The 23,030-nt window shown below is 44.9% G+C and overlaps 1 long non-coding RNA gene across 4 annotated transcripts in view; it reads left to right on the top strand.

The window, feature by feature from the left end:
* The window catches only part of LOC129381004 (uncharacterized), a 75,088-nt gene that overhangs the window by 13,625 nt on the left and 38,433 nt on the right, over positions 1-23,030 (top strand). For all 4 annotated transcript variants that reach the window (XR_011891036.1, XR_011891038.1, XR_011891040.1 and 1 more), the window contains exon 4: positions 1,384-1,518. This is a non-coding gene — a long non-coding RNA (uncharacterized lncRNA). The remainder of the gene's footprint in view (positions 1-1,383; positions 1,519-23,030) is intronic.

The raw sequence follows: 23,030 nt of genomic DNA, 5'->3' as shown, positions 1-23,030 counted from the left end.
CCTCGTGTAGGGATCCCTGCGCCGTGTGCTTCAAAATCGGCCTCGCCTCCTCGATAAGTTCTCATGCGTCAAGATCTCGGAGACAATGGTATGGACACCGTGTTGTTCTATGTCACCGCACAACACCTCATCAATCGTGAGCTGTGGTCGAGAGGTTTTGCTGTTATTTGACTCCTGCCGGAACTGCAACACTGCTTAACCGAGACGCCTCACAAAATCTGAGCGATGTACCTATTGTGTTTATTGCTGCACCAAAATAAGCACAAAAAGTGACGCGGATTTGAAGCATTTAAATCGAAGCAATTGATTTGTAATTTTTACAGCGAAGCTGTATATAGCTACCCTGCGGTGGTGGTCGGTGTCCGTCCGTCTACGCGTCGCGTCGACACGAACAAATTTTCGTCTCCAGTTTCTCGCGAATTCTCTGCAGTTCTCAATCTAATGTAGGTATCTTGGAAAAAGTATCAACTCAAATTGGCCGCTAGGACGACTCTATCATTACGTCGAGTTTTATTTAATTGTCATAATTAGTTCACAGTGAAGTTGTAAACGTTACAGAATTCTCGTTTTCTGTCAATACGCGGCCGTTTACGGAGGGAGTATAAGTTACAGAAAACGGCTGTAACTCTTGGTTTATGAAAACTACCTCGAAACGAATCATACTGAAATTCGCGGATAAGACGCCTCTATCATTACGCTGAGTTTCATTTACTTGTCGTAATTAGTTAGTTCACAGTGAAGTTGTAAACATTTCAGAATAGCCGTCTGTTGTCAACATATACGTATACATGGCCGTCTACGGAGGGAGTATGGTTATACAAAACGGCTGTAACTCTTGTTTTATCGAAACTATCCTGAAACAAATTATACATAAATTGGCCGCTAAGACGACTCTAACATTACGCCGAGTTTTATCTGCGTTTCGTGATTACGTAGTTCACAGTGCAGTAGTAAATATTGTGTAATTCCTGTCTGACATGCGGCGGTACTTGCACACGTCACTATACTTCATAAACGAATAAGAATAAATCACTCCACAGTCAAAAGATGGATTCGTCGTTGCCTGTGTCCTTCAGTAACAAATATATATATATATATATATATATACAGAGATACGTCGATTGAGGTAAAACACACCACAGATTCGCTGCTCGTCCTTCTTCATAAAGGGGAAAGGCTGATGATCTTTTTGAGGTCTAATTAGGTTAGGAATCGCTGCGCTTACAGGAATGATACTCGTGTCAGGTGTTCATGCAACATTTGTAAAGCGACTACGCGCGTGTATTTGCCCTGTTCACAAAATTATTGCGTGATCCATATACCGAGCACAGGAGTGGCCTCTCTCCTGTCTTCCTTTTTTTCTTCTTCTTTGTCTTCTGGCAGGTTGCCCTTTCGAGACGGACCTATGCATCGTGGAGTGCTACAATAAAAACAAGACAAAGCCCATCAGAGGGCACTGCGGAGGAATCTTATGGTTCAAGTGCGTCTGTGAAGGAGATTACAAGAAATAAAAACGAGGTACTCGCAAGTGCTTCATTGAATCATCACAACTATGGCAGTTTTTTGCCGCTTCGCGCCCGTTGCCCGCCGCGCCATGGCTAGAAAATACCGCGGCCTTCAACGTGAAGGCTAATGCCTAAATTCGATACTCCCGCAACAACTCATTAATATGAGTAAACTGGTGGTAAACTTATCAGCCACTAGGTGAAAAGCAGCAGCTGTGCCGCGACCAAATCAAGGCGTTTCCGCTCATCATATCACACATAGCTGCGATAGTCTAGAGCTTGGAAACCGCTTCGAGGAACAGTTCTCGGCGCAGAGTTGCAGTTCAGAGATCTATTTTCTGGCTATTTTCTCTCTTTTTTTCGAAAAAAGCTGCTTTGAATGAATTTCTATGAACTTTAAAGGTCAACAGTAAGAGTATAAGCAATGCTCTAGAATTTGGAGATATACGACCACCGCGGCCGCTTCTATTGTCTCATGGCTTTTTCAGAAAATTCCGTTGGCGTGCAAGGCTGTAAATCCTAGAACCTTGAAGATCTTCCAAAGATCTTCAAGGTTCATATTCTGCGGACACAGTTTCAAAGAACTGTGTCCGCAGAACTGTGTCCGTCCCGATTTTCCTACCAACCTATACAGGCATTTTTTTCTATTGCTATAGCAATTATATGGACACTCCAGGTGCAGTTCTCCCGTCGGCCTGAGGTTCCGTATAAAGTCTAAGGGCGCTAAAATCGCCGCCGCGCACCGTGTGATATGTGCGAATACAAGCGTGCGAGTGTCAGCCAGCGATCGGGGCTCAATCTCGCGCACGCAAGGGAGGGAAGCGGAAGCGCGACATTTTGCGTCACGGGCAAGGCTCCGGGGGAAGAGTAAAGAGGTGGGGGGGGGGGGGGGGCTTGTTCTACTCCGATCGGCCCGGGCGGCTGCGCCCGCCAGCCCGGGCCGCTGTACCTTGAAAGCCACCTGCGACGGGGCCAGAGTCCGCCGCGCGCTGTGTTTCCGCGGCTTAGTTCGCGTCGATGCGAGACGCAGCACGAAGTTCAACTCGCTCGCTGCTGCTGCCGCACTTCCTCACTCCAACGCTATGACAGCGAGTTTCCGCGGTCATCGAGTAAGATGTGTTCATATTTTCTTGTGCGCGCGTGACATTATGCTCGTTAATTTAGTTAGTATGCATATATGTTTACACATTTATGCAGCCGATAAAATTACTATCCTTACTTCGTATAACTGTCCACTATTTCGCTATCGCAATCGATGCTTCGCCTCATACCAGATTGGAACTAAAGCATAAGTTTCTACAGTCGCCCTAATAGGAACACCTCATCTTTACACATTAACTTGGCATTAAATAGATCTCTGTTGATGCCAGCCTCCTACAAAGCTGTACCTTTTTGCATGCCTTAGAGATAAATTAGAGTGGTAGCAGTTAACTGGAAAGCTATTCAAGGCTGTGTTGCTGCAAAACACACCTACAAATGCCCCATTTCATGTGTGACAGCTTGGTTGATTTGCTAGCACAACCAAGATCAAATTAAGATTACTTCTCCCTGTTTAGCATTTTGCCTTCTACACCGCAATCGAATGACATCAATATATTAACTCGGAGAACCTAATTTGGCTTATATATTAAAACCTTCGCATATTGCCACAGCTGCACTCTTCCAGACGTGTTGAAATATTGAAAGGGTGCTCTTCCACCAGCACTCCGCTGTCGTTAACAGTGATCACCTAGACAGCTGAGTAGATGGCAAAGATTCAGGTAGTAAAATGCGTATCCTACGCACTGTGGGACTCTATGTAAGCGAAGCTTTTTATGCTGTTTGCTTTGGTTGATGATAATTAGCGGTGATGTTGACGGGCGAATGTGTTCTAATTTCTTCAGCGTTTAGTCCAATACGAGAGTGGCGTGCTGATGTTGAACGTTACCTTGTTTGCACCACTGCTATTTCTCGGCATAGTACACAGGACACAGGGAGACGTGTTCGCCTGAGGCTTTGATCGTGATCGCAAATTGGCACTGGCTAAGTAAACAACAGCATGAAGCATGGTGCTAGGATCTAATCTTTTTCCAAAGACGCGAGCAGCACCTGCAAATACTCATGAACACATGAATAGTGTCTACGGAGTCTTTGCTCCGTCACATGAGACGTTAGAAAGATAGGCAGCTTCATTAAGGCACGTCAAGGCGTCCTTGGAAGATGACACATCAGCCTGTCGCCTATTTGAAGTAATCACTGAAGAGATGGGCTGGAAAGCAACAAATTTAGCTACGAACAAAGTATGAGACGTTCTTCAGGTTACTACAGAGTGAGACGTCAGCACTGGGCCAGTAGAAACTATCCTCCAGGAACCTGTATGTATTTAAAAAAATTTACTCGTGATGGGAGCCTGAAGTGTTTGACGTCTGAATCGAGAAAAAATAGTTTATTGCAACGTTGCCGTGAAATGTTAGCCATAATGAGTTCAGATGAGAGGAACTTTCACTGGCATCTGGTGACTCTCGATGAAACCTGGCTCTACTTCTGGGACCCCAACTACAAGCGAGTGAGTGTGACCTCAAAGCATGGTGTTATTTAACACAAAGATGGTACAACCGAACATACTAGACAATACAGAGAGCAGTCTTGCGGCTTCCATGTTTGCGCTAGAAAATAGCCGTATGTATAGCCAACTCGCCCAACAGCACATTCTTCCCTAGCAACTAGCGATGCAAAACTATCGGTAAATTGACTAGCGATACCGTCAATAGCTTTTTAACAATCGATAGCATTATCAGTAGTGTTATGATTGTTTATTAACGTTTGCTATAATATTGTAATTGATAGCTTTGCAGTTGTTGACTAGAGATATTACCAAACGTTTTGCAATAACTGGTAATCAGTAGTGCTCCGTCTATGCATCTTTAGCAATATTTTGGCGAATATAATATTTCTCTTTGCTGTTAGAATTGAAAACATGCCTATCAGTTATTCGCACTGAAAGCTAACCTTCGTCAGACGAGACCAAGACAATTAGTAGTTAGTTCTCTCTATCCCTGGCTCCGGACAGGCCGCCATTGGAAGATGAACCTGGCAACGTTTAACGCTAGAACGTTATCTAGTGAGGCGAGTCTAGCAGTGCTATTGAATGAATTAGAGGGCAGTAAATGGGATATAATAGGGCTCAGGGAAGTCAGGAGGCCAAAACAAGCATATACAGTGCTAAAAAGCGGGCACGTCCTGTGCTACCGAGGCTTAGCGGAGAGACGAGAACTAAGAGTCGGATTCCTGATCAATAAGAATATAGCTGGTAACATACAGGAATTCTATAGCATTAACGAGAGGGTGGCAGGTCTTGTTGTGAAACTTAATAAGAGGTACAAAATGAAGGTTGTACAGGTCTACGCTCCTACATCCAGTCATGATGACCAGGAAGTCGAAAGCTTTTATGAAGACGTGGAATCGGCGATGGGGAGAGTGAAAACAAAATACACTATACCGATGGGCGACTTGAATGCCAAGCTAGGCAAGAAGCAGGCTGGAGATAAGGCAGTGGGGGAATATGGCATAGGTACTAGGAATAGCAGGGGAGACTTATTAGTAGAGTTTGCGGAACAGAATAATATGCGGATAATGAATACCTTCTTCCGCAAGCGGGATAGCCGAAAGTGGACGTGGAGGAGCCCGAACGGCGAGACTAGAAATGAAATAGACTTCATACTTTGCGCTAACCCTGGCATCATACAAGAAGTGGACATGCTCAACAAGGTGCGCTGCAGTGACCATAGGATGGTAAGAGCTCGAATTAGCCTAGACCTGAGGAGAGAACGGAATAAACTGGTACATAAGAAACCGATCAATGAGTTAGCGGTAAGAGGGAAAATAGAGGAATTCCAGATCAAGCTACAGAACAGCTAGGTATTCGGCTTTAACTCGGGAAGAGGACCTTAGTGTTGAAGCAATGAACGACAATCTTGTGGGCATCATTAAGGAGTATGCAATACAAGTCGGCGGCAACTCTGTTAGACAGGATACTAGTAAGCTATCGCAGGAGACGAAAGATCTGATCAAGAAACGCCAATGTATGAAAGCCTCTAACCCTACAGCTAGAATAGAACTGGCAGAACTTTCGAAGTTCTACAAGCGTAAGACAGCTGACATAAGGAAGTATAATGTAGATAGAATTGAACATGCTCTCAGGAACGGAGGAAGCCTAAAAGCAGTGAAGAAACTAGGAATTGGCGAGAATCAGATGTATGCGTTAAGAGACAAAGCCGGCAATATCATTACTAATATGGATAAGATAGTTCAAGTGGCTGAGGAGTTCTATAGAGATTTATACAATACCAGTGGCACCCACGACGATAATGGAAGAGAGAATAGTCTAGAGGAATTCGAAATCCCACAGGTAACGCCGGAAGAAGTAAAAGTCTTGAGAGCTATGCAAAGGGGGAAGGCAGCTGGGGAGGATCAGGTAACATCATATTTGTTGAAGGATGGTGGGCAGATTGTTCTAGAGAAACTGGCCACCCTGTATGCACAATGCCTCATGACCTCGAGCGTACCGAAACCTTGGAAGAACGCTAACATAATCCTAATCCATAAGAAATGGGACGCCAAAGACTTGAAATATTATAGACAGATCAGCTTACTGTCAGTTGCCTACAAAGTATTTACTAAGGTAATCGCAAATAGAATCAGGAACATCTTATACTTCTGTCAACGAAAGGACCAGGCAGGATTCCGTAAAGGCTACTCAACAATAGACCATATTCACACTATCAATCAGGTGACAGAGAAATCTGCGGAATATAACCAACCCTTATATATAGCTTTCATTGATTACGAGAAAGCGTTTGATTAAAGCGAAACCTCAGCAGTCATGGAGGCATTACGGAATCAGGGTGTAGACGAGCCGTATGTAAAAATACTCAAAGATATCTAGAGCGGCTCCACAGCCGCCGTAGTCCTCCATAAAGAAAGCAACAAAATCCCAATAAAGAAAGGCGTCAGGCAGGGAGATACGATCTCTCCAATGCTATTCACAGCGTGTTTACAGGAGGTATTCAGAGACCTGGATTGGGAAGAATTAGGGATAAAAGTTAAGGGAGAATACCTTAGTAACCTGCGATTCGCTAATGATATTGCCTTGCTTAGTAACTCAGGGGACCAATTGCAATGCATGCTCACTGACCTGGAGAGGCAAAGCAGAAGAGTGGGTCTAATAATTAATCTGCAGAAAACTAAAGTAATTTTTAACCGTCTCGGAAGAGAACAGCAATTTACAATAGGTAGCGAGGCACTGGAAGTGGTAAGGAAATACATCTACTTAGGGCAGGTAGTGACGGCGGATCCGGATCATGAGACGGAAATAATCAGAAGAATAAGAATGGGCTGTGGTGCGTTTGGCAGGCATTCTCAGATCATGAACAGCAGGATGCCATTATCCCTCAAGAGAAAAGTGTATAATAGCTGTGTCTTACCAGTACTCACCTACGGGGCAGAAAGCTGGAGGCTTACGAAAAGGGTTCTATTTAAATTGAGGGCAACGCAACGAGATATGGAAAGAAGAATGATGAGTGTAACGTTAAGGGATAAGAAAAGAGAAGATTGCGTGAGGGAACAAACGCGAGTTAATGACATCTTAGTTGAAATCAAGAAAACGAAATGGGCATGGGCAGGACATGTAATGATGAAGGAAGATAACGGATGGTTATTAAGGGTTAATTACGGGCTGGATTCCAATGGAAGGGAAGCGTAGCAGGGGGCGGCAGAAAGTTAGGTGGGCGGATGAGATCAAGAAGTTTGCAGGGACGACATGGCCACAATTAGTACATCACCGGGGTAGTTGGAGAAGTATGGGAAGAGGCCTTTCCCCTGCAGTGGGCGTAACCAGGCTGATGATGACGATGATTGTCTAATCTAAAAATGCAATTCATTTCAGCGCAGTTATACTCATTTATAACGACATTATTCGTTTTGACTGAACACTTGCATGTGTTCAATTGAATTCTGGGGTTTTACATGCTAAAATCACGATTTCATTATGAAGCACACCGTATTGTGGGACTCCAGATTAATTTTGACCAACAGGGTGAGTTTAAAGTGCTCCAAATGGACGGGACACGGACGTTTTTGCATTTCGCCCCGATCGAAATGCGTTCACAGCGGCCGGGATTTGATCCCGTGACCTCGTGCTTAGCAGCGCAACACCATAGCCGCTAAGCCACCGCGGCGGGTGAGTCGGATGTGAAACGTAATGTGGGATATACTGCTCTTCATTGTGTGCGCTGCCCATGTTTCAATTTACGCATACCCAGCGGGTCAGAATATGCGTTCTGCTGGTACTAACGTTGCATGTAACGCTAAAGCATACTTTATAGCCACTTCAGAGAGGGGCTTTCTTGAACTTTGACTTGGCCTTCAGAATTCAAAGCAGTTACTCTTCCTTGCTTGAGGTGGCAATTTCCTTTACTGGTGAACCAGTTCGCGTGACCTTATGCTATGAGCATTGAAAGCAATACCATGTGTCTTGGTACGGAGAGGTGTCCTTCGGCAGCGCTCTGTGACGCGGGCACTGCGACAATACAGAGCGCTATGATCGTCACCGCAGTCTGCCTAGCACGTGCCACGCGATATGCAGTAAAACGTCGGCAAGTTTACGTTGCGGTCATTACGTGCGGTACGTTGCGTCGTTTTATACTAGCCATGGCACCACTGAAATTATTTGTTTGCCATAGATAATTCGACAGTGATTCATCTATCGATAGTATCGATAGTAATATCCATAGTTTCGCATCACTACTGGCAACACTCAAATCTTCCTCCGCCCTTGAATGTGGACGCAGCCTGTGCGGTAAAGATCATGGTCGTAATTTCTGATATGGTGTTAGGTTGATTTGTTTACTACCCCCCGAAACTAAAATAACAAGTCGAGCTCATCCCCAAGCCCTGCTTGAACGTCGATTAGCGCCGAATAACATATGGCAAAAGGAAAAACAATTGCAGCTGTACTCATGGCTACGTTGCACAATATGCCCGCTCTACAGGAATGCGGGTTACAAACGCCAACAACTGGCCTATTCTCCGCTAGACGCCCAATGTAACACGTGTGCGTTTTGCCATTTGAGGATCACTTTCTATGACAGCGATTTGTTGACGGTGATGAACTCAAAGAGGCCGTCGAAAGTTTTTTTCCGAAGTTTTCTCGAGAAACTAATCAGACAGCTTGGAAGACAGTGTTTGAATTTCGTCGCCGTTTGGAAGAAGGGGAGGAAAGGTGCGACTGGTTGGAAGAATAACGATGTGTTCTGGTTCACAGAGTCATCACTTCTATGTCAGGCTTAACAGCCATTGAACGCTCGGGGTATATATCCATATATGGCTACTTTTCCGGTTTTACCATTGCGCCCATGTGACCGTTTTGATTGCTTGTTACGGAAAGTTTTAGCGCTATGATAGCGAGGCGATCCCTCGTATTGATTGAATTTGTTATTACAGTAGTCCGCATCGCAATAGCAATCAACAACGGAGTTCTACGTTATTTACATTGAATATCCTAAGAATTGGGATTTATTTTCCTTCGTAGCTCGTGAACTAATGCACCATATGCGTGTATTAATGTATGCAAGTATTCATTCGTGACAGAGTCAGCGTTACTTCCCTAATCGCAAACCTGTCATACAGTGCTCATATGTCTCACTTTCTTCTCTTTACGAATGTCAACTTCTTGCAACACGGACATCAGAATTTTATAAACATAGGCTAACATTACATGCCCTGGTAGGCTACGAGGTAAACACTTTAATTTACTCTATCCTTCACGAAGAACGTATGTTCCTACCCCAGCTCCAATCCTTCCTTTGTTAGCACAAGTTGATAGAAGGATTACATGCCCCGCCAAAGAATAGATTGCGTGAACTCTTGATGCACTATAACAAAACATAGTGTACTGCTTTCAGTTGTTGTTGTTGAACAGTGAAAGTATTATTTTTTCTGTCATTTTTGCTTCTGCACTAGGACTTCAGCGTTGGGACTAACTGCGACATCGCGATTTTCGTTTGCGCGTTTTCTTTGTTTCCTTGCCCGCTTGCGTATATTCTGTTTATTACAATATCCAGCTTGGATGATACATTTAAAGCAGAATTTTATTGTTGCACTTACATTCCAGCAGATGTTATTTTGCTTGCTTTCTACAGTGTCTAGGTCTTCCTTTTTCCTTGTTGTTGTTGTCGTCGTTGTTGTGTGTGCGCGCGCGAGCGTTTAGAGCGATAGCTCTATTGCTCCAGGTACAAACCCGGAAAACGCCTCGTTCCGTCAGACTGACCTTCAAGTTCAGCCAAGGTCAAACTGGGACAGGCTGCCACTACCGGCGGCTGCTGCGTAATGCCCCAACCACTGGAACGCGTCGGAAAGCTTCGGCACGCGCCGAAGCGTCAAAAGCGTCAAAAGCGTTGGTCGGGAACACGGCGAAGCGGGACGACGCGCAGCGATTATGTCTACTGCCTATGCTAGAAGTTTGCCGACGCGAGGCGAAGCTGCGCCGGCGTGCACCAATGAGAGGCTGCGTCGCGTCGCACGCATCAACCAATCGGAGGCTGCGAATCCTCCGGCTGCTATGCCTATGATGGCCACCCATGCGAAGGCGCCGGCAGCAACGATCGTCCGTGTTCTTTGGACGCACGACGCGCGCGACAGTGTTCCTGAAAGGCAGTGTTGTAATAGTAGGCCGACAACGACACGACCGACCGACCGACGACCGTGGGTTGTGGCAGTGCGACGTGGATCCGAAGCGACTTCGAACGACGCCGACTAATCCAACCTGCCCACTGGGTTCCGCCGGGCTCAGTGCGATTGTCTGCTAAAACAGGCAACCGAATCACGATTGCCGCAACGTCTGTGCTTGTTGTATGTGTATTTTGTTGTGCTCAAAACGAATGGAAACATGTTTACGAGCTTCGAAGTCTGGATAATCAGCAGTGTTGTTTACGCTACGCGTAGGCCTAGCGCGTCCATCGAGTTCGTAACTGGCGAGTGAACGAACCCAGCTGAGAAACTCTGTCGAAGGAAATGAATATTCAGGCCCGTTTGTTGCTGCAGTGATTTAAAATATGGCACTCCTGACTTCGTGTGATGTATGATGTGGTGAATGAACCGTGTGGAACTTGGGGTGGTCAACCGCGGCGTGTTTCATGTGGTGTCTGGTGACTCAAGTTTAACGGGCAAGCTCTGCGCTGTTTCCAGTGGCAAAGATAACTTCCGAAAGCGAAAGACACTAGTAGCCGAACTATGGGAAGTACTTACATAATCAGCCGTGCCGCCCGTTTCAGCTGACACTGCGCTCTTCTATTCGGCATGTGAATCCAGTTCAGTACAAGTTCACTGTGCTCCTTCACTCACTTCTTTCAAGTGCATCCGTTTTTTTGGGCTAGTTGGAGATAAATCGCTCGTGTAGCAATCAAGAACACTGACGCACTGAAGCATACGTGACAACGCAGTCATCTTTGAGTCAGTGTGTCCTTATACTTGAGCACTGGAAAAAGAAATCTGTTTGCAACGTGTGCCCCATGTGCAGTGCATAGCATGGCCTGCATCATGCAAGACCTATGCATGTAGCAGCGTATATCATGATTGCTTCGATGCCTGCTTCAGAAGCAGCAAGTACTGAGTCAATGAAACTGTAATTGATGCTTTATCTCACGTTTTCTTTATGGAAACTGTAGATGGTGTGAGTGCAGTCGGTATGCTTAAACTGCTGGAATCCCTTCAGCTTCTACTAAAATGTTTCTTGCTGCGATACTAAAAATTGTAGTCAGGACAAAGATGTACTCAAAACCAAGTTACTAATGTATCTGCGCAGAATGTGTGTGATTAACAAGTTAACACTTCCACAACAATATGCCGATGCACAGCATATGTACTTGTAATAAATACATTCCATAAAGGTGAACGACTGGGCCTACAATAACAAACTTTGTAGTAGCACTGCAAAAAGTGCTGCCATGCGTATCAGCCACAACAAAACTGCTGCACGTCCAACCTACTTCCTTGGGAGCACCTCTATAAAGACTGTTCGGGCCCTTCCCATTCTGGGTGTAACATTTAGCTCTTCTCTAAACTTTTCCGCATATGTAACCAGCACTGTATCTAAGCATCGGCCCATTCTTGGGTTTGTGTCCCGTGTCTCCCTTCCCTGATGACGTAAGGTCTTCCGAGCGCTCTACCCTTCTATCATTCTGTCACGACTTGAGTACTGCTCATCAGTATAGTTTCCGTGCCAAACTGGCGACGCTAACAAACTTAAGCTTGTTCAGCGCCGGACAACACGCACCCTCTACTCCTGTCTTTTCGATTGTCGCAAGCTCATGCCAGCCTACGAGGATTGCCTCAAACCCCTCAAGTAGCACACCCTGCAATACCAGCGCAACATTGCACTGGTCTATACTGCAGGGTGCTTGACGGCTCTCTGAACAGCACTAATATTTCTTCAGTTCGTCTGAACAAGTGGTCAGCACAGCCCGAGCCCTCATCGCGCCTCTATGGCCCGACACCACAACTCCATGATTATATTTTGCATACAGAGCTTTCTCTTCACCCCCCTTGGCCATTTGGATTCTCCTTCTTTGGAACCAGACTGAATTGGCACTCCTGTGTGTTGTGCACCCGTCGAATGTGTGCGTTTGTGCCGTGCTGTGTTATTGAGCATGTGTGTGTGTGTGTGAGTGTGTGTGTGTGTGTGTGTGCGTGTGTGTGTGTGTGTGTGCGTGTGTGTGTGTGTGCGCGTGCGTGCGTGCGTGCGTGCGTGCGTGTGTGTGTGTGCGCGTGTGCGCGCGTGTGTGTGTGCACGTGGAGGGGAAGGAAGTGTCTTCTGCATCCTGCAAATTCCTGCTCTAGATGGCTGGTTATCAGACGCTCTAACATACAGGCATCAGCATTTCTTTTAGTCTGGAGTGCCAAGTTACCACTAAGATTATTATTATTATTATTATTATTAGAATCATCACTACGACCACATTGATTGTGTTGAAGCCAGCGTGACACATAATTCAAAATATTTCTGGAGATTTGTGCGCTCTCACTCTTCTAAAAAGAGTGCCAAAGATGTGCGTCTTCTTCATGAAAATAGTGGTGTTGTATCGAACACTGCTGATGCCTTTGCAGAACATTTCTGTTTGCTATATGGTGTGAAATATGTTTCAAGTAACCTTCTTTCTCAGTCTGGCACAGAGTGTACGCTATCAGTCAATGAAAACCTTGTTTTCAAGTGATGAAGTGCCCTAAACCTTCCCTTTCTTGTGGTGTTGATGGTATTTTCTTCCGCAGAGCTTAAGACGTATGGAAGCATACTTGTTCCCTGTTCTCACAAACATCTTCAATAGTTCCCTAAAGTCTAGTACCTTTTCCAGCACTCGGAAGGTAGCATGGACATTGCCCATGCACAAATCAGGTGCTAGATGTGCAGTTACTAACTGCCAACCTATATCTATCCTCTGCACGGCGTCAAAAGTGTTTCAAACGATATTGGATTCCTTGCTTTCTGTTAGTGCTAAGAGCACTTTAATAAATGAACAGCATGACTCTGTGTGCCGACAACTTAAAACTATTTGAGACTGTCGACAGTGTTCACCACTGCATGGACTTCCAAAAAGAGTTTTTCACTCTCAAACTGGTGCAGAAACAATAAGTACTCTTAAATGCTTCCAATACTATGGCATTAAGTTATATGCAGAAAACGCACCGTGTGAAATTTTGATACACCCTACGTGGTGCCCCACTCCTTATGGTCGATGAAATGAAAGATCTTGGTGTGTACTTCAACAAAATGCTAAGCTTCTCTTCACATAGATAATTACACAACACGCCCTTCACGCTCTTGGAATTGCATGCCGTATATTGCATGATTTTCACTCACCTATTGTGTTTCTGAAATTCTACTGTGTGCCGCCAGCTACTAGAGTATGCCTCTGTAGGAGGGGGTGCAACGAGCAAATCTAATTCTGACCTCATTGAACGCATCCAGAATAAATTGATATCTATTTATTCTATTAAAGCACCACTTTTGCCACTCTGGTGACCACAGTTGAGCCTTCTCAAATGTACTTCAACTCGCACCTCTAGATTCAAGACTTAATTAATCACACCTTTTGTTCCTGTATAAGGTGGTCCATGACATTATACATTCCCTAAAGCTTCTTGATCATATGCATTTGTTCGTGCCGCAACAGTATACCAGGTAGCATTCCACATTCGTTGCCTGGCCTTGTTGCAAGATTGTGTTGTATAAGACTCGACTCCAAAACATACTTCAGAATTCATTTCCTGTGTTTTGTGTATCTGTAGATAATCAGGTAGAATTAATGCCCTTTTACTTTTCCTCGTTTCCTTCTTTCCTTATTTGTTTCTCTATCATGCATTTTTTTGTCTACCACTTTCATGTTTTCTTTACATTTTGTCTCGCATAGTGCTCGTTACGTGCACCAGTACAAAGGCTCTCTAGATGTTCCTGGGCACTACAATGAACGTTTCAATGATTGATTATTATCGTAGTATAAAATCGTGCTTTTTAAGTACGTACTAATATACTATTTCAGTGCAGTAGCTTTTGTGCGATTAAAGAAGGGCCTGAATTGAGAAAGTGCAATAATAATATGCTATGTGCCTTATCATATGCATTATGTTATTAATTTCTTCTGAGTTTTAATAATGGCTGGCTACTGTATGCAGTGTTGTGTAATAAAATAATATGCCACAGCAATTATTGCGTGCCTCGCAGAACAAATTGAATATATCTTTCTCAGTCAAAACATCATAGCAGGCAGAAAACAATAAACTGCATTTTTCTTGTGCTGACGAAGTGTATAAATTGTGAAAATAACCTGTTTATATATTTCTTATACTATGCAAATGAGCTGCTCCCATACATTCGAATAAGCGCTTCCATAGTACGACGTGGCAAAGGGCAACAAATATCCCCTATTAAACCCTCCAATTCTCAAGCTTGTATTATCTGACGGTATGTCATTTCATTAATGTATAGAAAGACAAACTTGACATGTGGAAACCAGTTACAATAGAACAAGGCCCTTACACTGTAAAAATGTTTTGTAGCAATACACTCAATGTGAAGGCCTCTGGTTGCGGTGTTGATGCATCAAAACAACCTAGAATAATAGAGGTGCTCCATGGGCTAGATTTGACAGAATCGGGGGGAGACAAGCTACGAATTACATAAATTTTAGCTATTCTAGATTTTTTTTTTGTGAGTGCTACAGGTGTTTTAATTCCTTTTTGCTGATTTCTCAGAACCCATTTTTTCACGTTTCTTTCATGCACAAACAAGCTTAATTAGATTGACACGGATGCTTTATCTGTATCTGGTTACCGTATTTCACCGGCTTAAAAATTTTAAACGTTATCGCTCGGTGCAGGATGCGCCTGAACGTTTCGGAAGTTTCGCGAATGTTATCGATGGTTCTGTCTGTTATCGACGAACCCTGTTAATCTGATTGCATACGCGACACAAATTGTGTAGTAGTTTCTGGAAGGTGCGCGGGCACCAGCGAATAGGCTGTAACTTTCGACGACTGATGTATGCAAACCGACGCGCTTGAGCCGCAGATGAGATTTTCGACGATTGCCGACATTGCTCGCCGCTATCGTTGCGATTGAGTCTGCACTGTTTATTTACCGTCACTACTACGTGACAATATTTCCAACACAGATTTTTTCAGTGATACTTTGCACGCCTAATTCTTACAAAGTTGGCTGTGCAATGAGCTACCAAAAAATGAAAGGGTACAACAGTTTTTGATATGATATGGCATCGTCATGCAGGTGTTTGCAAAGCGATCTTGCCGGCAGACGACGCGCGAGTGCTGATGTCGATATTTTGTGCACTATTTTTACTTCGAAAATAATAACAAACTGTTACGGCACGCGTATATTCTTTATTCAAACGTGTTTTTTATATCTAAAAGCGCATACAGATCACTAACTTATTGTTTCAAGCTTAGTTTACAGCAGGCTGTTTTAGGCCGGGCTTTGACGGATGAAGACAAAATAGTCCAGCAACAGTGCGCCGCAGCCGAGGAGCGCGCTTCGGCGCGCGTCAGAGCTTCTGTCCAGTGGTTGCGTGCCCTCTTCCTCCGACCAACGCGAAGCGAAGCGTTCGCTTGTCGGCGCGCGCCGAAGCTTGCCGACGCGTGCCAGTGGTTGGGGCATAAGCCGCGTGGTCGCCCATATCTTGAAAGCGATCTGCGATGTGGACCAAGTGCCCCAAGTGCTGGCAGCTTCATACGCACAGTGCTTTCGACGCTTAGTTCGCGTTGAAGCGAGACGCAGCGTGAATGTCAATTCGCTCGCTGCTGCTGCCGCGCTTCCTCACTCCAACCTTTTCACAGCGAGGTTCCGTGGTGATCGAGTGAGATGTGTTCATGCTTACCTGTGTGCGCGTGACACCGTGCTGTTAATTTAGTTAGTAAGCGAATGTTTACAAGCCGTTAGAGCTACTACCCTTACTTCGTATAGCTGTGACCTAATTTGCTATCGCAATCAATGCTTCGCCTTTTGGGCGAAACTTTGAATTTTTACCCTGTCTGTCCAGTGACAGGTGTGGACTGTCTGTCCAGTCCACACCTGTCCAGGTGTGGCATACCTCACCACACCTTGTGCGTCTCGTGTTCGAGTTGTGTGAAAAATAAACTCAAACTCATATATTTCTGGATGTAGGTATAACCTCCTACTCGCATCTAAACGTGCCATGGATACCGTCACAGAGATGCGTACAATATGACGCCTGATGGATAAGGTTGCGCATAAGATATAAATCACTCAATTAATTAGTCAATCAATCAGTCAACAAATCAATCAATAAATCATCTTTATTGTTTCTGATACATATAATGACTTGTTATTTTTATACAGGCAGGACCCCTGAACCCTTTCAAGGGCTGTGGCAGGGGTCCGTTTTTAACATGAGTGATTACAAGTGAATAACAAGACAAAAAAATCGAAATATTACAGCAACTTTGCTAAAAATGCGCACAACATGTTCTTTTTTCCCGTTAACGTGCTTGCTATTGTAACCAAAGTAACTTGTTAGTTGTAAGTTAAGTAGATGAACGCGAGAAAGTTGCTTATATAAATAAAATGTTGTGGATAATGTGATGCTATACGGTAAGGTGTTCCACAGTTTCGTGGCAATGTAAGAAAATAAATGTAATCCATAGTTAGTCGTTATGTAGGGTATGCATAATGGTACAGTTGAAGTAAAACGTAGTGAATGCGTTGTGTTTTTATTGAGCGTCGACAGCCAAGCCTATGAGGAGCGCGTCGCGTTATCCCTCATACTATGCAAGTGAGGCGCTTCCAACAGATGGCGACTCCTTAAGTTATCACCGCCAATATTACTTGACACTGACAATCATCGTCGATAATTCCTGCATAACTATTTATTTATTTTTTGTTTTTTCAAAGTAATCCGTATAAAAAGTTTGCAGGGCTGGGAAAGTGCTCAGAATAGACATATTGAAGCTACTTGAAGGCCTTAAATAATAAATTACATGTTTCAACTGATTAGCCCTCCAATAACCACTAGTGAGTGCTTCTCTGTGCTGCGCGACGAAACAAATAAATTTGGCGAATCCCACGCTTCAGTGGGAATCAGTGTTAAACCAAGCTTCCTCCGATGTCTGCGAAAATGTTAAAGCAAATGTTGCGCAAAGGTATAAAGCCAATGGCAGGAGCATGTGTACAAAATGATGGTAACGAAATGTAATTTTACAACCTTCTCGCCAATTCACAGTCCTCGCCGCCAGTATTCATTTACGCTGACAATCATCGTCGATAGTTCCTGCCCAACTAGTTTTTTTTTCTTTTTCAGAGTAACCTGTATCAAAAGCTTCCTTAAGGCTACTTGGAGGCCTTAAATAATTGCATGCTTCAACTGATTAGCCCTCCCATAACCACCAGTGAGTGCTTCTCTGTGCTGCGTGACGAAACAGATAAATTTGGCGAATCCCACGCTTCAGTGGGAATCAGTGTTAAACCAAGCTTCCTCCGATGTCTGCGAAAATGTTAAAGCAAATGTTGTGCAAAGGTATTGTGCAAAGGGCTGTAATTGGCCGGTTTGCTGGAGCTTGCCGCGTCTGCAGAGCAAGCAATGCAATGGCGATGGTGGACGATGTTTTAGTTTTACTGGGCCTGTAGCGAGGATGAAGCCTGATCATGAGAAGGCGGCATAAAGACATGATGACGACTTGATGACTGTCGTCGTCATGACAATCATCGTCATCAAGTCGTCGTACTCGTCAGCGTAACGAAAAGGATGGACGGACAGAGCAAACAGTTTGTAGTTTTTAACGAGAGTCTGTGCGTCCGCTGCAGAATGCCCAAAATTCACGGATAAGCAAGTACATAGCCTCATTGGTGATAAGTTAAGGTGCCCTGGACATCATTTCCACCGCGAGATCGAGCTACAGGTGGCAGTACCGTCGCCGCCTTGTTGTGGATAGGCGGTTGACGGCGCGCTTTGAAATGCACACGACGGCGGCGTTCCGCTGTGACTTGTTTGCCCAATTTTCTGATAATGAAACGCGCTTACTACAGTGAAATGAAGTTATGTTGGCCTCCGATGCCACATCTTTGCACGACTTTTCGCTTCATTTGAAAATTAAAGGAAGTGCAAACTGTCGTTCAATGGAGAACTGGCACTCAGCCAGGAAACCTCGATTTCGGCACTTTCATGGAGCTTTTTGTGTTTGTTTCGCTTGCGTACCGCCTACTTTGTTAATACCGTATTTTCGTGATTCTAAGCACCCCCCGATTCTAAGCACCCCCCCTCTATTTTTGCGAAAAAGTTAGGAAAAAAGTTTGCATGCGAATCTAAGCACCCCCCTATTTGTTAGGAAGAGCGCGTAGCCAAGGCCGCCAAACACGCTTGCTCACTCTGGAATCATTGCTCGACGGACCTGCAGGCACGCGGCCGATGCTTCTGTTGGACGCGTTTCGCGGCCATCTAACTCCGGAGGTAAAGACAAAGCTTCGGAACATCAATAACGACGTGGTTGTGATTCCGGGTGGCATGACGCCAGTGCTGCAACCCCTCGACGTTTCAGTCAACAAGCCCTTCGAAGCCAATCTTCGACAGGAGTACGAAGAGTGGGTGCGAAACCCTGACCGCGAGAGGACGCCGACGGGAAAGCTGCAGAAAGCGTCCCCATCAACCATCGCAAAGTGGATTTCGGACGCGTCGAAGAGGGTCAAGTGGACGTTGTGGTGAAATCATTTAAGAGTTCGATCACAAACAACTTCGATGGAACGGAAGACGACCTGCTGTGGGATACTGAGAGCAGCGGTTCAAGTGGTGCGACGAACTAGAGTGGCAGTGATAGTGACTGAGCATCCTACACAAGCGGTGGGTTCACTGACTGCACCAATTTTTCTTTTGAATGTTTGCAAAATAAAATGTTATTTCTGGCACTCATCTCGTCGTGATGTCGCAGCGAAAAGAGGGAGGGGGGTTGTCATTCTAGATTTTTCGAATTAAGCACCCCCCCTCACTTTGGGCACCGCGATCGTGAAAAAAAAAAGGGGTGCTTAGAATCGAGTAAATACGGTACTTTTGGCCAAGATAACAATTACCGCAATGTCTGGATATCTTGCACTGTTTTAAGAAAGTCTATATTCCTGTACACAACGGTAAATTAGCAAGTTAATGCGCACTACATCACCAATTCTACGCATACATTTCCGCTTATTATCATTATTCTTACTATTATTATTCACTGTGGAATGCAAGCAGGTCATGAGTTCTATTAATCAAGCTAGGCCGCTGTGACTGACACTACGATCATCAAGTTCTTTCAAACGAGAATGTTTTTATCGCCGTTGCTCGGTTACGCGCGCGACAGCGACGCGACAATGTTCTATTTATTTTAGGAGCTAGAATGATTAGTATGTTTTATTTCAGCTAGCAGTGGTCTCTTTCTATCGTCAAGCTAACAACGTCATAATGACAGCAAATGGAAATTACAATAGTCACCTTTCAACTCAGTGTTATAACTAGAGGACGGATTTTTAGGCACTAGAAATGCGAGTTTAGGCGCCTGAAATAAGCACTTTAAGCGTCATTTTAGGCACGATAGGGGCCGAAACAGGCTCTGAAGATTGTTCGCAAACGATGACCTGTTTTGTTTATTGGATGTTCGTAGCCTATATTCATGATAATAGAATTGACGTAGCGTTCACTTGTGACGTCTGCAAGGTAGCAACTATTGTGCAAGCCAACGATTCATAGGGCGTTATTGATCACACTAGATGTCGCTTTTTGTCAATCCACATACAGCGACAAGCATGTTTAGCATTTTTATTTTGGTACACTGAGCAGGTAACCCGCCGTGGTTGCTCAGTGGCTATGGTGTTGGGCTGCTGAGCACGAGGTGGCGGAATCGAATCCCGGCCACGGCGGCCGCATTTCGATGGGGGCGAAATGCGAAAACGTACTTAGATTTAGGTGCACGTTAAAGAACCCCAGGTGGTCGAAATTTCCGGAGTCCCCCACTACGGCGTGCCTCATAATCAGAAAGTGGTTTTGGCACGTAAAACCCTACAACTTAACTGAGCAGGTTGTTTATGTTTCATAGACAGACTTTCCTGCTTATGGTACGCAACAAATGAAGCAACGACGAAAAACGCGAAATAGACCAGGGAAGCTGCTAAACGGTCAATGGGAGAAGGTAAAATCCGTGCCTTATAAATTGAAGCCAACAAATGTTCCACAAAGAAAAGTAGCATTGAATATTATACGTTTACTAATCTATATACGCGCTATATAAACACACGGTTATACACTCCAGGTTTTCAAGTTCTGTATTGCGCTTATTCCGACTCAGAATAGCTTGCGGGTTGAAAACGAGCGCTCAACATCGACAGAGCTAAAGGAAGCGTTTTGTATTTCTGTATATTTGACGGAATCCAGCACTCTGGTATTCTTGAGCGTTCGCCTCTAAGAAACTTCGAAATTTACTTCAACAGGAGAAAAGAACGTTGGTGTTTATCGACAAACATAGAGCGCACCTTTGCAAGCTTTTTCGAACACTTCTGCGGCACACATGGAAAGCGTCAAGCTCGTGTTACGGTGAGGTGCTTGTGTGCCGAGTCATAAAATTTTCACAATAACTCTTAAGCTCTTTTAGGATATCGTTATGACTTTGTTCTTCGCATGTGTTTCTTTTTTATCAGCCGTTGGAATACTGGAGCATGTATCTGCTTGTACATCATCATCATCATGATCCTATTTGATGTCCACTGCAGGACGAAGGCCTCTTCCTGCAATCTCGAATTACCCCTGTCCTGCGCCAACCGATTCCAACTTGTGCATGCACTTACTTTAATAGCAAGATAAGGGGAGAGTGGAGTGATGGGCCGAGTTTAATGCTCATATGTGGCAGAGTTTAGGTGAGCTGCCCTCCGTTGATGTGACTACAGAACTACAAGAGAAGCGGAGACAGCAAAAAAAAAAAAAAAAAAAAAAAAAGTAGACCGCGTAACTATGTAGACGACAGTATAACTGCATCGTACTTATGAGTGTTGACTTTGCAATCTAAAGTCAACAGTCTTTCGAAGCTACAGTCTACAATGCACCTTTGTCAAAATGCGGCGCTTTCTCTATAATAACCCCCACCTGCAGTGGGACATAAGGTTGCGTGTTCAGTGTTATAAAAGTGGGCTTCAGTTGCTCCTTTTCTCTTGGAATTCAAACCAGTGTCAGGAAGATGATGCAAGCCCTTAAAAGCCACAGTTAACATTGACAACACAAGCACTTCTTTACTATAACCACTACGAGGTAAAATTATTTTTGTGATCTACTCGAAACACGAAGCGGTAATAAAATTATGATTGAGGCGAGCGAAAGGTGCGACACTCACACATCGCCCGCATGACACGGAGAGTCACTGATCTTACTACATCGCAAAGACGACAACGCAGAGCTAAATGATTTTCTAGAGTAAAAAAAAATGCAACCTAGCAATTGCGACTGTCCTATAACCACGAAAGAAATGACCTTTAAAGGTATTCAAGCCGTACACGCATATGTAAACACGTAGCGCCTAGCAGACGACGCGTGGCCCAATCAGCACTATTTGTAGTTCAGCCAGTGCCCGCCGGGCGGCGACTCTAGTCGATCTCGCGGCCAACAAACCCTTTTTGGGGAGCAGTTTACCGTAGAGAAAGGACATGGCGGTTTCGGCGCCGCGCCGCACGTTGCCTCAGCGAAACCGCAGAAACACAAAACCATTACCGCTTCTCCCCTGCATTTGTGCGATCAGGTGCCGCAAATGCCTGCTGGGGTTCCGCTAACAAGCTATGCTGCTTACATACTGCAAAATGTGAAGCGGTGGAGTGAAGACGTGTTCAGCAGTTGGCTGCAAAAGTAGTGACTGGCATATTAAGGAGTGGAATGAACCTGTGTGTCCAAGTTCACGGAACGCTGCTACACTATGACTGCCTGTGTAGCAGGCTTTTTTTTTTTGATGCACGGCTTTCCCCGATGTTAAAAAAAAAACTCACTCATACGCCAGCGTCGTATACCGCAAAACTCCAAAGAAAGGACATCAACTCTGGAACGTCGGCAAGAGTGAGTACCGCTATTTAGACAGTGACAGAGGAAGTGGCGCCGCTTCCTGGCTTAGCAAGTTCCTCGCATCATTATCTACACACATCCACCGTGACTCAAACGCCAAACTTACGCCCACTCTATCGCCAACGTACCAACCTATCGCCAACGTCCCCGGCGTACCTCATAATCAGATGGTGGTTTTAGCACGTAAAACCCCATAATTATAACTAGCGATACTAAGTCGCCTATAAGTTTTTACAGAGTACAGAACATCTACGTCACAAGCCTTGTGCGCAGCAAGAGCAAACCTTTCGCAACTGAGCACACCCGCGACCGGTCAGGCAGAAAATGAACGATCAGATAGTCACCGGACCGACCAACTTCAATTCATAAGCGGAAAGTTTCTAGAGCTTCGAATACATTTTAGCCCCGCTTTTAGTACAAGCACCCTCTACGCAGCTCGCGCCGTTTCGGCAAAGCATAATGAGCTCCGCAAGCACTTACTGTCCTCTGAAGCTGTGGCCCAAGCTTCGTGTTGTCCACCCATTCAACGCCTAAGATTTGCACCGAAAAAGAGGTTTGCGGGGTCGCAACCGCGCCACGCACATCTATTATAAAGACGGAGTCTGCTGAGGCGAACAATTTACGTGGCTATGGGCGTCTTGTGCTAGAGTTTGAGGTATAGTAGCGGCGCCTGGTGACGGCGATATCGTTATCTGGGTAGTACCAGCTTGGGTATAGTATTGAGCCCTGGCTGTGGCGAAGCAGGTTTCTAGCCCGAGTTTTGTGTCGATTCGCACTAGAGGATGCGCAACTAGAGGATAATACAGCAATAATGCCACATCAGTCAATTGAACAATTCATCTCGGAGGCTGATTCTAGGCTCAAACATGCGCGCAAACATCGCGCTGCGTCCTCTGTCTATCTAA

Source organism: Dermacentor andersoni, chromosome 1 (genome assembly GCF_023375885.2).
Source record: "Dermacentor andersoni chromosome 1, qqDerAnde1_hic_scaffold, whole genome shotgun sequence".
Lineage (NCBI taxonomy): Eukaryota > Metazoa > Arthropoda > Arachnida > Ixodida > Ixodidae > Dermacentor > Dermacentor andersoni.
The sequence above is the reverse complement of the archived record's forward strand: the minus strand, read 5'-3'. Positions and strand labels throughout refer to the sequence as shown.